Source organism: Canis lupus, chromosome 5 (genome assembly GCF_003254725.2).
Source record: "Canis lupus dingo isolate Sandy chromosome 5, ASM325472v2, whole genome shotgun sequence".
NCBI lineage: Eukaryota > Metazoa > Chordata > Mammalia > Carnivora > Canidae > Canis > Canis lupus.
Window position 1 is genome coordinate 35,052,435 of NC_064247.1, and position 12,147 is coordinate 35,064,581.

The following is a 12,147-nucleotide window of genomic DNA, read 5'->3' on the forward strand; positions in this document are numbered from 1 at the left end:
ATCAGAAAAGACTTCCTGAATAGCTAGGAGAATATTAAAAAAAGAAAACCGGAGCCGGGGGCATCACAATGCCAGATTTCAGGTTGTACTACAAAGCTGTGGTCATCAAGACAGTGTGGTACTGGCACAAAAACAGACACATAGATCAATGGAACAGAATAGAGAATCCAGAAGTGGACCCTCAACTCCATGGTCAACTAATATTCGACAAAGCAGGAAAGACTATCCACCGAAAAAAGGACAGTCTCTTCAATAAATGGCGCTGGGAAAACTGGACAGCCACATGCAGAAGAATGAAACTAGACCTTCTCTTACACCAGACACAAAGATAAGATGGATGAAAGATCTAAATGTGAGACAAAAATCCATCAGAATCCTAGAGGAGAACACAGGCAACACCCTTTTTGAACTTGGCCACAGCAACTTCTTGCAAGATACATCCACGAAGGCAAAAGAAACAAAGGCAAAAATGAACTACTGGGACTTCATCAAGATAAGAAGCTTTTGCACAGCAAAGGATACAGTCAACAAAACTCAAAGACAACCTACAGAATAGGAGAAGATATTTGCAAATGACGTATCAGATAAAGGGCTAGTTTCCAAGATCTATAAAGAACTTATTAAACTCAACAGCAAAGAAACAAACAATCCAATCATGAAATGGGCAAAAGACAGGAACAGAAATCTCACAGAGGAAGACACAGACATGGCCAACATGTACATGAGAAATGTTGGAGAGGCTGTGGAGAAAGGGGAACCCTCTTGCACTGTTGGTGGGAATGTGAACTGGTGCAGCCACTCTGGAAAACTGTGTGGAGGTTCCTCAAAGAGTTAAAAATAGACCTGCCCTATGACCCAGCCATTGCACTGCTGGGGATTTACCCCAAAGATACAGATGCAGTGAAACGCCAGGACACCTGCACCCCGATGTTTATAGCAGCAATGTCCACAGTAGCCAAACTGTGGAAGGAGCCTCGGTGTCCATCGAAAGATGAATGGATAAAGAAGACGTGGTCTATGTATACAATGGAATATTCCTCAGCCATTAGAAACAACAAATACCCACCATTTTCTTCGACGTGGATGGAACTGGAGGGTATTATGCTGAGTGAAATAAATCAACTGGAAAAAGACAAACATTATATGGTCTCATTCATTTGGGGAATATAAAAAATAGTGAAAGGGAATAAAGGGGAAAGGAGAGAAAATGAGTGGGAAATATCTGTGAGGGAGACAGAACATGAGAGACTCCTAACTCTGGGGAACGAACAAGAAGTAGTGGAAGGGGAGGTGGGTGGGGAGTTGGGGTGACTGGGTGATGGGCACTAGTGGGGGCACTTGGCAGGATGAGCACTGGGTGTTATGCTATATGTTGGCAAATTGAACTCCAATAAAAATTTTTTTTAATTGCACTTTCTTACCAGTGAAAGTGGAGAAAATCCAAATGCTGGGCAACAGATCCTCTTGATGAGCTGTGATGGAACACGCACTCTTGCTTTTCTGGTAGGCTAAAAAGTGTGCACCGGCCATGGAGGAGAATTTTCAAAAATTCACAATATTAAATATGCAGGTTTCCATTGGCCAAGCAGAACCACTTCTAGGAACCCACCCCAAAGACAGACTGTCTACAAACAGTAAAATGTAAACGCCAGATTATTCATTGTGGCACTGAACGTAATAGTAAAACCCTGGAAGCAGCCCAAGGATTTATCAATAGGATGCTCACTGATTAAATTATGCTAAAGCCAGATGAGGGATTATGTAGATCTCTGGCTCTGCAGCCATAAAAAGAAATAGAAAGATCTCTATGAATGAACCAATATGGACTAATTTCCAGGATACGTTGTAAGTGAAAAAGAAAAGGTCCAGACAGTTGTATTGAAGGGAGATAGAAGAATGTCTATACATATCTGCTCATTTTTGCAAAAGGAAACATAAGAAGGATCAACCAGAAACTAATAAAAATGGCTACTATTGAGGGGAAATAGGAACTTTGCCTTCTCATATGGCTTTGACTTTTGAGCCATGTCAGTGGTTTATATGTTCAAAAATAAATCTAAATAAAAAAGAAAGGAAAAAAGCAATTTTCCCAGAATTAAACACAAACAAAACAAATAAGTCTAGTGTATATCAAATTCATATCATACCTGCACATAGAAAAGACTTAATTTTGAAAAATTTTGTGCACATTCTTAGGGAGATGTATTCAAAGCATAAAAAGAACTGTGAAGAAGTTGAGAACCCTTCTCACTAGGTCTGTTATTAGTTGTAATACTGGATTATAGTTTGAAACAATTTATAGGGACACCTGGGTGGCTTAGTGGTTGACCATCTGCCTTTGCCTCAGGGTGTGACCCCCAGGTCCTGGGATCAAGTCCCGCATTGGGCTCCCCACAGGGAGCCTGCTTCTCCCTCTGTCTGTGTCTCTGCCTCTCCCTGTGTGTCTCTCATGAATAAATAAACAAAATCTTTTTTAAAAAATGAAACAATTTATATATTTTTTGATAATGCAAATAGCTCCATGATAAAATATTCATTTTATGAGAAACCAAGATTTCACTCTAAAGAGGAAAAAGAGGGCAGCCCGGGTGGCTCAGTGTTTTAGCGCCATCTTCAGCCCAGGGTGTGGTCCCGGGGTCCTGGGATCAAGTCCCACATTGGGCTCCCCTCAGGGAGCCTGCTTCTCCCTCTGCCTGTGTCTCTGCCTCTCTCTGTGTGTGTCTCATGAATAAATAAATAAAATCTTTAATTAAAAAAAATAAAGAGGAAAAAGTATAAAATAAAAGGAGGTGAGAAAAACCCAGCCATGTTAAGTTGAATTGGACCTATTAGCATTAACCCACTGGAGTATCTGAAAGAACGATGACTTTATTTGACTATCAATTGCCTGAATAGGAAATAACCCCTGAGTCCTAAAGTAAGACCGGGTGGAGGGGTTGGCGTATGGAGGAAGGGAAGCTCTTCCATCTTCTTCGCAGAAGGCCGTGAACAGACTGGACAGAATGAGATGAGAAGCATCATCATTATGGCACCTCCATTCTAGTTGGTCCACGCAAGGATCATGACTGCTGCTAAAAGCACTGGGGGAGCGTTAGGGAGAAGGATATTCAGCGCTGGAATCAGGAGATGGAACAGAGCACCGCGCATCACATCCTGCCAGGACCACCTGGCATCCCAATGAGGGGATCCCTGTAAATACCCTCCACGGAACCGCCCTGCTGGGACGTCTAACCCGAGTCTACTCAAGCCTCCGGACACAGTGTCATGTCTTTGGAAAGTAGAGACAGGAACAGATGAGTGACACCACGAGGAAGAAACCATCAGTCAAATCCAAAATGCGGGACCCTCCACAGGAAAAAACAAAAACAAAAACAAAAACAAAACAAAACAAAACCAAAAAACTGTCTGAGATAGTCTGAAACGAGTCAACATTATCTTTTTTAAAATCCACTTTAGGGTAAAAGAGACCCCAGAGATAGAACCAGATGCCGTGCATGAACCTTGGTGAGATCCTAGATTGAAAAAAAAAAAAAAAAAGCAACGATGTTTGGGAGAGAGGGAAGAAAGAACAATCTGGAACCATCTGGAAACGGATTTTGGGGACAAACTGAGGCAATCTGAGCATAAACTAGATATTAGATATTACATATGAAATTATTCTGAATTTTCTTAGGTGTGAAAATGCCACTGTCATTATGTGGGGGGCTCCAGCCAGAAACATGAGTCCTCCAGGACAGGGACCTTCTCTCTAGCAGAATAATTCGCTGAATAAGCAGGTTCTGGGGTCCTCAGGACACGGGAGTGACAATGAGCAAAGAGATCCTTTAGAAACAAGGTAGCCCCCAGATCTTGTGGGAAAACGTTCCCCTTCGCCAAGATTTTTTTCTCATAGTAAAATCAATATTCATATACATATTTAAATTTTATAGGAAAATGCAAGATAATGAAGGCAAATCGTAGTTTCCCTGCAGAGCCTAACAACCGCTAATATTATATATCACTTCCGAAGATTTTTATAGGCCTATCCATATTTATCCTTTCAAAATAAACAGGGGAGATGCATATGTATTTTTATTAAAGCAGCATATGCTCACTGTAAGAATGAAATGATACTGGGCAAAAATGTATTTGTAATCAACTTTGTTTTTACGTGATGTCCTTGGGGACATCGTTCTACGTCAGGAACTTCAGATTTGCATCATCCTTTCTAATGGTGCCATGCAATTCCGTCATGCAGGTGTGCCACAATTAATTTAGCAAAAGCCCGCTTTTTAAAATATCACAGTGGCGGACATCCTTGTATCTTTGAGCATTTATCCAATCATTTCCTTAGGATACGTTTCTAGAACTCGGATTATTGAATCTAGTGCTTTGGCTTCATTGTGACCATGTCACCATATCAACTTCCCGAAGGATCGCATCTACTTATTTTCCACCCCCCGCCCCCTGCAAGCCCACCTTCCCCACCGTGTAAGGGTTACTTCCCCCCATCTCTGCCAACCCTGGGTATCATCACTCTCGTCTGTGCCACTTTTATAGGCAACAAAAATGTAACTTCCTGACGTCTTAGCTCGTTTTCCTTCTATTATGCATGAGATTAAACCTTGTCGGCTTCTGGTCGTTTGTGGTTCTTCTATAAATAGTCCTCGTGGCCTTTGTCTTTCTTCTCGTGAGATGTTAACATTCTTCTATTTTAAGAACCTTCATATGTCAAAGATTCTGGTAATCTCTTGTGTATATTGCAAATGTTTTCCTCATTTGTTCCTTATCTCATCTGAGCCTCGCAGCAATCCCGGGGCGGCGGCAGCGGGGCGGCGGGGTCGGCGAAGCAGGTGGAATTATTCCCACTTAATTGACATAGAAGCTATGACTCACTGGGGAATATTTGGGTTTCCTTGCTCGGAGCCTGGCATGCCAGGCTGTCCTCCTGCTCCAACAGAGTCCCGACGGCCTCCTTGAGGATTCTGGGAGAAATTTCTCCTATCTGGATCGAAGTTTGGTCCTCAGTTTTTCCTTTTTTTGTAAAAAAGAAAAAAAAAATGGAGTTGGATCTAATGCTCCCTTACATTCTCTTTAGCTCTCCTATCTTTCGATTCTGTGATGTGAAGCACAAGAGCGATCCGCTGGGATGAGGGCATTGTCTGTCTGTCTGTATCCTCCAAGCGCGTATGGGGTGCACGGGAGGCAGCTGGGGTGTCTTTTCCACATATGAATTGCAGGGTGAGTGTCCACGATGGTGCATCGCTAGGAGCATTTCCTTCCTAGACCTGCAGGGGCTGGAACTGGGAATGGGACTCTGGCCCTGTCTCTCCCCAGTCAAAAGCAGCTCCAGCATTTCTGTGTCACGGCTGTACCTAGTATAGCACTAGGGTACTAGGTCAGGGTATCTACTCCCTCTTCCAGTGACACCCACCCCCCACCCCCGCAGACATCACTAGTGGATTGTAGCATGTGCCATCTGAGCCTGGCCACTGCTTCAAAATCCTTGGCATTGTCCTATAGGAAGCAATGACTGCTTAAAATTGACCAGAGTTCAAAAAGGGTGTTGCCTGTGTTCTTCTCTAGGATTTTGATGGAATCTTGTCTCACATTTAGATCTTTCATCCATTTTGAGTTTATCTTTGTGTATGGTGAAAGAGAGTGGGCTAGTTTCATTCTTCTGCATGTGGCTGTCCAATTTTCCCAGCACCATTTATTGAAGAGACTGTCTTTGTTCCAATGGATAGTCTTTCCTCCTTTATCGAATATTAGTTGCCCATAAAGTTCAGGGTCCATTTCTGGAAAGAAGATGTGGTTTATGTATACAATGGAATATTACTCAGCTATTAGAAATGACAAATACCCACCATTTGCTTCAACGTGGATGGAACTGGAGGGTATTATGCTGAGTGAAGTAAGTCAGTCGGAGAAGGACAAACATTATATGTTCTCATTCATGTGGGGAATATAAATAATAGTGAAAGGGAATATAAGGGAAGGGAGAAGAAATGTGTGGGAAATATCAGAAAGGAAGACAGAACGTAAAGACTGCTAACTCTGGGAAACGAACTAGGGGTGGTAGAAGGGGAGGAGGGCGGGGGGTGGGAGTGAATGGGTGACGGGCACTGGGGGTTATTCTGTATGTTAGTAAATTGAACACCAATAAAAAATAAATTAAAAAAAAATAAAAAATAAAATTGACCAGAGGATAAACCATTTGTCTTCCTGACACTAGGATATTTTTCCTAAAGATCATTTTCCTATTACAAGACTGAACTATGTTTGTTAAGGCAGCTTTAGGAAATAGATCCTCAAAAGTAGGGAAATAAATATAACCCATAAACATACCATCATTGTTGATGCCAGTTTGGTGCATATTTTTTGGGGGGTTTATACAAAAGAAAATGAGATCAGAAGTCGGCGGCTTACGTATTCACTTCAGGTATATACTGCGTGTCTTTCCATATCACTAAACACTAGTCAACGGCTCCCTTCCAGTGGCCCATGGGCGGGCACTCCCTCAGGGGGTACCACAGCTCATTCACCCCTGTGGCTGCGCACCTTACCGATCGCCTGAAGTTGCTCACCCTGGTCGTTCTCTGTTATTTACACTTTCCATGAGATCTGCTGCTACACAAACATTGCAGTGACCAAACCTTTGTGCGTATCTGTGGTTCCTTCCATGGGTAAGCGCATCCAGATGGAACAGTGGGCTTGCTGAGCGGTGACAAACTGCCGTCCAGAGAGACCGCCACGGTCCCAGGGGAGGGCCCACTTCTCCACACCCTCACACTCCCTGAATGACATCCTTTTTTAGCATTTCAACAGCCTGAGAGATAGAAAATCCACTTTTAAAATTTGTATTTGATCATCAATCATGCTTTTTTTTTTTTTTTCTTGAACGGCTATTAGCTATTTGCTATTCTCCTTCCCTGAGCTGCCTAATGTTTAGATCCTGTGCTCAGCTTTTCCTTGGGGTGTTATCTTCTATTTCCTTAAGGACCCATAAACATTCCTTATAGATTCAGTGATGGAAAAAAAAAAAAAAGATTCAGTGATGGTAGCCCTCCGTCACTATACCTTTCTGATCGAGCCTAACAACGACTTACCCTATGCTTTCTGCCCTTAGAGTCATGCTCACACAAGCTTGCTCCACTACTTTGGTCCGCCTTTCCTGCTTGCAGAACCAGGGGCCGTTAGATCTGAAACGGGAAGCCCTGGGCTCTTTCTGACGCACTGGTTTCCAGGGTCAGGGGCACACATGATTGGACTGTGGGAAGGAAAAACTCCTCTATTTAGATGTATGTGCATTTTAAATTTTTATAGGGAGATAGAGCAAACATGCATAAGATATACAAGCATGTACGTGTTTAGTTTATAGAACAATTAAACAAATACCTGTGTACACATCACTTAGGCTAAAAATATCATTTATTTGCTATCTCAGCCTTTCACATTTTTTTTTAATGTGTTATGTCTGGCAACCACTTGCCAGGTTTATCCATGCAGTAGTATGTGTATATAATTTATAAATCAGTATATGTACATGTATTGGAAGATGCACGTCACATTTTTTTTTTACTTAAAAAAATTGTTGGTCAAAAAGGTTGGAGGGACACCTGGGTGGCTCAGTGGTTGAGCGTCTGCTTTCAGCTCAGGGCATGATCCCGGGGTGCTGGGATCGAGTTCCGCATCAGGCTCCCCACAGGGAGCCTCCTTCTCCCTCTGCCTGTGTCTCTGCCTCTCTCTGTGTGTCTCTCATGAATAAGTAAATAAAATCTTTAAAAAAAAAAAACAGTTGGAGAATGCTGCTCAAGTAACTGTGTCTGTTTTGGGGTTCCTGCTTGAGCTCGTCTGCGTGCTCCTGGCTCCCTTTGCTCACTGCTTTGCATGCGTCGTTTCCATGTGCGCATGGCTCAGGGCAGCTGCTCCTGGCCTGGCTGGGACCCAGCTTCACCACAGCCTTGTGGCAGCTCCCACTGCCCACCAGCTCAGCCCCTCTCTGTTCATGTTCCTGAGGGAGGAGCTGAGTGTCCCAGGCTGAGGACTGGCTGACTCTGCTGCCAGTCCCACGCGTGTGGGCAGGACACTCGCCGTGACACCTGGGGAAGCCTACCCCCAGCAGGGTAACTGCTCACATGTAATTCCCGCTACCGCTTTTATGATTCTTTATACTTAAATCCTTAATCTACCCACATCCATTTTTATTTTTTAAAAGATTTTAAAATGTATTTATTCACGAGAGACACAAAGAGAGGCAGAGGGAGAAGCAGGCTCCCTGCAGGGGGCCTGATGCGGGACCCCAGGATCATGACTTGAGCCACCCAGGTGCTCTCGTAATTAATTTCTGAATCTTTTTTGCTGAGCTCCCCAAAAATGCCGTTATAATTTTTCAAAGTAAGATTTGTTGAGATGTACATGTGAGATACATGTCCTGTGTATGCCCAGACTGTACACTAGGTGCCCGACCCTGTTGAGAATGGAAGCTGATCCTCGGGGCCCCATGGCTCACTACCTCCTGAGGAGCCTAACCGGGGCTGAGCTAGCCAGCACGCAGGCAGATTGGGCCTCTCCCAGCCCCACTTAATTACATTAGCTATTCTCGTCAGGCCCGGGCCCACTGGAGGGCCAATGGTACTGTCTTGTTTCAATCCAATGTTCCAAATGCCCAAGTGGAAATCCTGCATTTAGCCCTGATAAGGTCTCACAAGCTAACCAAACAGCGTATCTCAGCTTTTTTTGCTTTAATTATATCAACAGAGAAACCCTTGGCATCTGTGCTGGAGAGAAGTTCTGACAGCAAGTGATCTGTGTCTTTGATTAAAATTTGAAAAATGGAGTGATCAAACCATTACTGGAAAATAGAATTTGTTTACTGGGGAGACACTTTCAAGGGATGTGTTCCATGGAAGCAAAATTAATTAAAGAAAGGGCTTCCTGGCCAGGGGGTGGGGAGATGAATTACTTTATCATTTTGTACTTTCTCTCTTCCCTGTTGGGGAGGAGGTGGGAGGCTCTGCGGCCTACAGGGGATGGAAGTCAGTGTGCCATAGAGCGGTGCTTCTCAAGCTGTAATAATGGGTGTAAGAATCCCTGGGGGATCTTGTGAAAATGCAGATTCTGATTCAGGAAGTCTCGGGGTGGAGCCCGAGACCTTGCGTTTCTGGGAAGCCCCCAGGTGAGGGGATGCTGTGGGCCCAGGGGCCGCGCTGGGGCAGAAGGCGGGAGAGGCGGCTCCAGCCTCGGCTTTGCTGCGGACTCGCAGACGAGTTCCCAGTCAAGCCTTGCTCCGCTCCACAGCGGGGACGTGCAGGACGGTCTGCGCCACAGCTGACAGCGGGGTGGGAAAACAGCCTCAGGGCCAGCAGGGGCCTCGCGGGCCAGCAGGTGCAGAGGCCAAGGCTCTCAGCACGGTCCGGGAGACTGGGAGGCCCTCCCTCGTCTGCAGAGTTCGGCCTGGCCCCTCGCCTTGGCGTCCTCTTGCGCACAAAACGGGTAACGGGTCGCCAGGTGCAGACCGGCCCCAGATTACTTCAGATGGCTCAAGTGGAGGGCGGCGGCCCTAGAGGAGTCCCTAAAAGGGGACTTGAGGGGCCCCGGAATCATCAGAGCGGCCTCCCAGCTTGACTGGCAGCTGGCCACCTGCTGCTCATGGCAGCAGCCGGCGAGGAGCCTGCCCGTCCCCTCCTTCCTTGTTCTCCGCCGTGTCCTGAGCACAGAAAGCCTCCAGAAGCCTCCGAGCAAGCTTCTCTCTCAAAGCTGTGCCAGCTAGCGGTGGGGAGGGGGTCCCCGGCATCCTTCCAGCACCTTCGGTGTGGAGAGGGGGAGGACAGTGAGTGCGCACCCCCATGAGGGGAGACAGTAGCACCTGACTCCTCCCTGAACCAGAGCAACAATCCTAATGGGTGCCCTGTGCAGATGGGTGAAGCCAGGCTCTTGCTCTCAGTCGTCCCGCCATTCCCCCCCCCAGTAGACCCAGGGTCCCTGCCGTGCACGGGATGTGAGGCCTGGCCCCTTCTGCAGCCTTCACCTCCCGCCCTCCCTGACTCAGTGAACTGCGGGGCACGGGGCTCCTTGCTGCTCTTGCTTCCCAAGACCACTCTGGGGTCAGGGTCCTGGGCCTGGAAGGTTCCTTCTCCCCCCAAGATACTCACATGGCTCACTGCCAGGTTTCAGATGGTCACCTCCTGGAGGACCCGCCCATGACCAATTAATGCCCATCCTCCCCGCCACCCTCCAAACCTTTGTGTCTTCACAGCACTAACCACGGTCTGACACCAGGGAACATACTTGTGGTCTGTCTGCCTTGCTAGAGGTAAGGGGCCTTGGAGAGGCCCTCAGGGGAAGAACCCCATTGGGCTGCCGGCTCCTACTGTATCATCGTGCCCTGGTCAAGGCCAAATGCCCCGAGTTTCTGGTTCGAACCTCACAGTGTTTTCAAGAAGCTTGTCCCTAAATTCAAATGCCATTTAGGCAAGCAGGTGTGAATGGCCCATGAAGGCGACATGAGCATGGTTCCAGGCCTAGGTGTGTGTTGGTTTGGGGTCTGGGGGATTGGGGGGAGCACCCCTCTAGGCACGTGAGCGGAACCGTGACCGAGGGAGGGCAGGAAGCACTTACAGCCGAGCCCACCCGCTGACACATCTGTCAAGCAAGCCCCGAATGACATCCGCACCACCACAGTTCCACGCGGCCCTCCCAGCAACCCAGCACCGGCAGTGCTGTTGGTGTTCCCAAGTCGCCGGCAAGATGAGGGGCTGTGGAAGGTTGACGTAGCCCATGGGCAGTACTGACCCAGGTTCGGTTTCTGTGCAAGGGGCTCCTGCGGCATGGGTGCAGTTGCACGTGCTGCACACCTGGTAACACCTGCAGGACAGCTGTGTCCTGCCAACGCCAGGGGCGTGTGTGTGCGTGAGTGATGGGGTCCTCGGAGCACTAAGAGGCCAAGTGAAGACTGCCCTGAACACTGATTTTTTGTCTAGCTAACCCACCACCTAACTTTGGCGAGAATACTGGGCTAATTTCACTATTTACTAAACTCGGTAATAAAACAAATAGGCAATAATTAACAATGAACAGTCATATAAAAACCAGGCAACACGCATCAGTCATGATAGTAACACATTTAACTCCGAGATCGTAACTTGAACCCGACTGGACCCTCAGGACCGCGGGAAGCCGCCCACCCAGCACGAAGCAGCAGGTGCCTGGGGGGTGGGCAGGGAGCTCCAGCTTGGCGTGTCTTGCCTCACTTTATAAAGGGATACGCTTGTGAATTTCTGGTGTAATGAAAGATTTTAAAATGTTGAGGATGCAAGGGAAATGCATCTCAATACCGTTTCCTGGTATTGGAGTAAGGGTGATTTTAAAATTATATCCTTCAACTTTTCTGTCCCAAATTTTGAGGCTATAGTAAAATTGTGGGAGAATCAATCAACTTTTTAAAGTACATTTTAAAAATGAATAGCAAATTACGACCTCCTAGGTTCTAGCAGGGTTGAGGATGGTTGGCTAAAGGGGTTGAGGGGACCTCAGGAGTAAATACGAGCAAGGAGGAGTAAATACCCATATTGTTCCAGGGTAACCGTAACTCATGACTTGGATGAAGAATGCTTGCATGGGTGACTGCTCTCTTAAAGGGAGCTTGCACACAAACACAAGTTTAAATTGTACTGGATGAAAAAGATGTCATTTGAGGAATCATGGATGATTTGAAAATTTTCATTTTTTACTCTTTAAAATATTTTAAAGTATCTCAGGGCAGATGCATTTGCAGCCTCAAATCACTCTACTGGGTTCACAATGGCCTCCCAATTCATGGTGTTTTACTGTGGATAGACCAAGTGGGTGGCTCAGTGAGTCTCAGTGCCTAGACCTCAGGTGATCGGCTGCCTTGGGGACCCCCCAATGCATTAAGTCCTTCCGTGCCTCCTGCACCGGCAGGACACTTAAAATTTTCAAATGAACAACAGCATCTGTAAAAGTATTGATTCTATGGAAGCCTCGAGCGCGAGCACTCCTAACTCACCCAGGCAAGGATCTGCAAGTGATACTTTGTCAAAAGGCAGCCTTGATTTTCATCTCCCCAAATCCAGGACTGAGAGGCTGCCCACCCAGCACACGGCACCCCAGGATGGTTGGATCCCCATGGTCACTGTGAGCCCCCCA